The sequence below is a fragment of the Adiantum capillus-veneris genome, chromosome 25, assembly GCF_014529385.1.
Source record: "Adiantum capillus-veneris isolate H3 chromosome 25, ASM1452938v2, whole genome shotgun sequence".
Classification (NCBI taxonomy): Eukaryota; Viridiplantae; Streptophyta; class Polypodiopsida; order Polypodiales; family Pteridaceae; genus Adiantum; species Adiantum capillus-veneris.
Window position 1 is genome coordinate 80,486,164 of NC_140955.1, and position 5,998 is coordinate 80,492,161.

The 5,998-nt window shown below is 44.6% G+C and overlaps 1 pseudogene; it reads left to right on the plus strand.

Moving 5' to 3' along the window:
- The first annotated feature begins 3,618 nt into the window (after nucleotides 1-3,618).
- Nucleotides 3,619-5,513, plus strand: LOC147425158 (uncharacterized; annotated as a pseudogene).
- Nucleotides 5,514-5,998: the final 485 nt, after the last annotated feature.

Here is a 5,998-nt window from a genome sequence, read left to right on the forward strand (position 1 = left end):
TTGTGCTAGCATACATAATAGCATAGTAATGAAGAAGAAATAGATGGCAAGCTCAAGCATTGAAGCATGGATCTTGGATGGATTTGCACTCCATAGCCAAGAGTGTTGGTGTAGGCTCTCAACCTCTACTTGCTTGGAGAAAGAGAGGGAGCCCTTGCACTTTGCATAGTACAGAATAAGAGTGTTTGTGAATGTGTGTGGGTGAGTATACCCCCTAAGAACCCTCCTAGCTTGCTTGGGTCGACCTCCCCTTGTAGCTCATGCTTGAAGATCATTGGACCCCTCCAGGCCTAGCCAATCACAAGCAGGAGCCATTACAAGCAACAGGGATAGTCTTGGGACAAGTGTCCCCCTTTCCCCTTTGAGAGAGAGGACTTGATAAATGCAAAATCAATTAATTAAATATCCTTTATTATCATTGGACCCCTTGGGTGGCCAACCAATAGGTTTCAGGCACACCATGAGGGCAACATGAGGAGGAACTTGACAAGTGCCCTTGCTGCCTCTTCAAGCCGGGGCTTCCCTTGTGTGTGTGTGTGTGTGTGTTCTCTCTCATCCCCCCCCCCTTGTAGGCTCGCCCCCCTCCTTGTAGGGATCTTTTTGACTTTGGATGAGCAACCCCCTTAGTCATCAAGCATGACTAAGCACTTGAAGTAGGGGGTGTTCCCACAAGCATCTCAGGTAAGCTTCTCAAGGCACCTCAAGCACCTTAATCATGCACCAAGTTAAGCACCTCAAGCATGGAGCCAGTCAAGCACCTCAAGCATCTTAATCAAGCACCTCAAGCAGGACAAGCACCTCAAGCACGACAAGAACCTCGAGTTTGGGCCGGGTTCCCACCTCAAGCTCAGCCCTAGCTTACCTAAGGTCAAAGGACTTTTACACACATTATTGGAGGTCTTCAATGAAGCTAACCCTAAGGTCTTATGCTCCATTCGTTAGCCTTGCTCTTGATAGACCATTTCCCATTTGGGCCCCTTTTCTGTTGGCCCCGTGTTGAGATAGATCTATAAGCACATATCTATATCTTAATACTTGTTCCCGTTTATTCTCCCACATTAAGTGATCAATTTAATATGAGAAAATCATTTGGGTTGGTTAGATATTAGATTTTATGACATGCCACCTGCGATCGAGTGGACAACTTTGATAAAACTCCTATATACGACTCAGATTAGGGGATATGACCCCCCTTTCTACTCTTATACGATAATCAATGCAAAAAACTATCATACCTCTATCTTACATATAAAATTTAGGTCTCACATTATCTAACTGAGTAAAGCTAGTCAAAGAGCATGTAGCATAGTGATTGGCAATGTACAAAGGAACCACTTCTGTTGATACCTAGATGTACCCTCAATGTGTCTTAGTTTGACTTCAAACTATGTGCATGTTCAGCCTGCACTCTAGCTACTTGTCCAATTTAGACCCATCTAAATTACTCAAGAAACATGGCTATAAAGTTGTGTTAGGTTCTCTGTGTAAATTTGCATCTATACAAGCTCTTTATGGCTTTCATCCCTCAACAAATGAACTATAATCACAAAACAAGCAATTGATACAAAGCAGTGTTAGTTCTTGCATGTATCTTTGTAGCTATTGACTCACAAGTTTGAGGAAAGGCTCTTTTGGGAAGCCATGATTTTGAAACACAAAAACTTCCTCTCATTTTTCCCTTCCTTACCCCATAAATATGATACCCCTCCCTTATTTTTAAGCTTGGGAGAAACATTATTGGGGGCCTGCCCCTAACTTATACGCTTATGTAACTTGTAAAAAAAAACCCCTCCCCTGCACTTACATGGTGCGGTAAGTTCTCCATGGTGAATCCCCCGGGCTACTTGTATGTCCATCTTTAGCCTCTCAATCCAGCTCGTTTTGTGTTGAGTTCACCAAAGATGTTGAGGATTAAGTAATTAGGGAAAGGAGCAAGGAAAGCATTGGGGCTCTAACTATGAAAGTGTAATTGGGAAGATTGTATTTGTTGTTTTAAGATGTGTACTTTCAACCCTTTTAATATTAGTATATGTGGGTTTGTTATCGCAGTCTTTTAATGTTGTTCAAAGTCGAATTGGATTATTTGTTGTTGCAAACGATTTGTGTGCATGTATCATTGTCCGGTTGATGGCTAATCTTGTTGCACGGTGTATATCATAATGTAGACAACTAAGGATTCTAGAGGGTTAGAAGCTGTACAAAATGAGTCATGGGTCCTAAATATAGGCTGTCGAGACTGACTGTACACTGTCAGTTACTATGGTAACTTGCTGGTTATCGCTTCTGGAAGCTTCCTCCACCTGCCATCCTGCTAAGGGTAGTTCTCGCCTTCTACATTGGCATATTCGTCTTTACGAACATTCACAAATGTGAGCTAAGAAAGATAACAATGTTTTCACTATTTTTTGTAATGACAAAATAAAGACAACAAACAATGTAATAAAATTATAAAGAGTCGTCGAATGTACTCATAGTGGCACGATCGTTGAATAAGGTCCATCTCCGATGAGAAGCTCTCCACAGCCACCAGGTTTCACATCCAAGTTGTCTACTTGAATGACCATGAATGTGAGTGTGCCCAAGTGTCTCTCTGTACCTCTCGAGTACAGGAGGTGTGCCTCGTCAAGGAAACCTTGGATTCTATGCTCAGGGTAAAAGCTTAATGTGATTGGAAATGGTGCAATCTTTCTGATGATAGTTGCGAAATCTACATAAATTGAATATGTAGATGCACCTCGGTCCACTTTATTTCTTCTCTTCACTAATGCACCTTCTATCGTCACAGACTTTCCCACATACAATTTAGGCACAAAGTGCGTCAATAAGGATTCTTCAACCACAATTGTAATAGTATCAGAGTTGGGCTTATCGACAATATCTACTTTAAAGTATCTAGGGAATTTTACATCTTCTACTCTGAGCTTGAAAGTGCAATAATTTATTAAGCTCCCTTCCCTCTATAGCAAATCTAGGAGTTGTTTCACAAAGGTCATACAAAGTGAAGGCACACTATTTTGATCACCACAGCTTATGCTATTTCTAGCTACTAATCTAGAGCCTTCTCGTGTGCTTTAGAGGGAGGCACAACTCTTGCAATAGTAGCAGGTGAGCTTTCAGCAATGGACTTCCCCAAGTTAATCTGAAGAGACTCTCCCAAGTTAATGTCGAGAGACGTGGTTTTTGGGACCTTCTGAGAAACATCAACAAGGCTTTTTAAATACAGAAAAAGTAGGGTTCAAAAGAATGAAAATATACAACTCACTAATACCATTAAAAGAGTCGGCAGCCGGTCTGTAACCACCCTACGTTGGCTTTTGGTTCTCTCTCACGTTTATAGGCCAGGTCCGGCAACAATTACAAGAAGCCATGGCAAGGATGGCGAAGGACTGTGTAAGCGGCCCAGGCTTAAGAGGCACAAGTCCTTTGCACCTGGGAACGGCTGCTCCCAGGATCTGAACTACTATGTGGAACCCCACGTCGGTGAACTGGTGGAGAGTCTGGCTCAGGGGAATAACTGTGTCCTAACAGGAGTCAGGCAAAGCGGCAAGAGCACGTCTGCTTTGCATGTCAGGCGTCTTCTCAGGGCGGATGGATTTGAATGTATCTATCTGGATTTACCCCATCTTCCCGATGTGTCCCATTCTGATGCAGATCGCTGGAGGATCCTTCTCTCCGAGGTGTCTTGGAGTAGTTCTGTCATCCCGCGGTGGTCAGGTGCGGGGCCGCCTTCCAGTGTTGCGTGTAAGCATATGTTTGCCAGGAGCTGTGAGCATGACAAGAACGTTATCTTGATTTTTGATGAAATGAACCCCTTTGGTCGGCTCCCCCAAACTTTCAAGGACAGCTTTTTAACTACCTTGCGTTCTATGAAGCTCGATAGGGAGAGCTTTTGCTTACATTCCATCCTCCTCATTGGCACCGATGCCATCCTTGCGGAGCTTAAAATCGCGCAACAGAAGAGGTGGCAGAGCTCTCTTGATGGGCTTAGCAAGTCACGCAATGACTACTCGCCGTTTTCTCATGATCTTCACATGAAGCCCAGTATCTTTTCACCGGGAGACATTGAAATGTTACTGGCGCAGTATGAGGAGGACAGGTACGTTCATGTGGAGAAAGAGGGCATTGCGGCATCCATCTTTCACCTCACTGGTGGACACAAGGGGTTGGTTGGGGTGTGCTGTGCAGAGTTGCATACAACATTTCCGTCCCAGAGGAATCGCACCCTGGAGATGTGGGAAAGATTCTCAAAGCAGAACCTGGTCAGGCATGTTTTTGTGAAACCCACGTACTACTCCATCCCGTGTGTGCAGGCCTTGATGAGAAGGGGACGGATTTAATTTTATGCTTGCTTAAATCTGAAAGATGTGTAACCATGCCATATGATGACAATGTGGAATGTTTGATTTCTGAAGGGGTGCTGGTGGATAACAGCCCAGACTCCCAACTGTGTGAATTGAGCATCTCTTCACTGCTACTGCACTCAGCATTGCTTGAAAGTCTTCAGCTACACTTGAGCACAAAGGTGGTACCTGGTCCGCATGTGTTTGACATTTTGTGGATCATTACAAAGACCATCGAGAGGCTGAACTGGAGTATCTTCCAGATACCTGAATCTCAGAACGCTGATCAGCTTGCATCCGAGTATAGCATTCAGTTCGAGTTTTATGTGAAGATGAAGGCTGTCTTACTGGGCGCTTATAGTGCATCAAAATGGTTGGTCATCCCTGAAACTAAGCCTGCTGCAGCTGACAAGAGAAAGCGACTTGATATCTTCGTGAGAGATGGAGAGAGGAATCGGTGGTTCGGGGTTGAGCTGTTGCTACAAGGCACACCAAGGTCACTTCAGGACCATTATAAGAGATCATTAGAGTATGCAGCTACCCACAGGTGCATAGTTTACATGCTCAACTTTATTTTGAAGGAGAAGTCGTGTACCCTCATTCTCCTCGGCACCAGCAGGGGATGTCATCTGTTATGATGTATTTTGTGGTCCTTCTCCAAGAATGGTGGAAGGTTATACTGGCGATGTGTGCTTTATTGAGCGTCCTTTAAACCTGGAGAATGGGGGTGGAAAGTTACCTTTGTTTTCAAATGATTTCACAGGCTAGGATTGTGTCAATCCAACTGAAACCGGCCTGTACCTATTTAATTTGTCGTCCACTTTACCTGTACTTTCAAGACACAACAAAGGGGAGAGGGATACAGGCTGCTAGATTGCACCTGTATGAGAAGACCGACACCAGATTGGCTTCTAACTTAAACGTCCCTTTTGGTATTTCTTTATTCTTTAAAAGAGGGAATAAACGCTGTGGTTCCCTACAAGCTGCCCCGCACAAGCTTGGCTGAATTTCAACTGTTCCGGCCCGATTTTTGCAGCATAATTGTACTAGGATCCTTCACAGTCAGTATTCCCACGCATTGAATGACTTTCCCGACGCATACGGGTACTTTGCAAAACTTGACGAGAATCTGCAGCACGCAAAATTCTCTTTTTTCAGCCCCGAAAATGCGCCAGATCACCTGTACAGCGGTCCCTTCGCGTCTCCGAACCTCTTGGGGGTATTAGGGTCCGTTTAGGGCCAAAACCCTAAACCTGCAAAAATACACAGCAGACTGTAATTTATTGCTTTGGGCTCTGTTTCGCGTGCCGATCGCATCCGTAGCAAGTCCTCGAGCTCCCGCACCTGTAGGGCTACTTGTCCTTTGAATCGGACGAGATTTCGGACGTGAAACCTCTCCGAATCACCTGTACCTGCGGGGGATTAGCCGTTAGCTAATCCAGTACCTATGCAAGAGACTCTTGCCTCGGCAATCGTGCATGAACCCACACAACTGTACATTGGTCAATTCAAAAGCCCACTTGTGGGGCATGACATACTGCCATAGGGGAGAGAGAGAGCAATGCGTAGCGTGCAGGGCATCACTCATGGCACCGTACTGTACATAAGAGGGAAAGGAAGCACTCCATAGCTCTTAACCTGTGACAAAAATTGCAAAT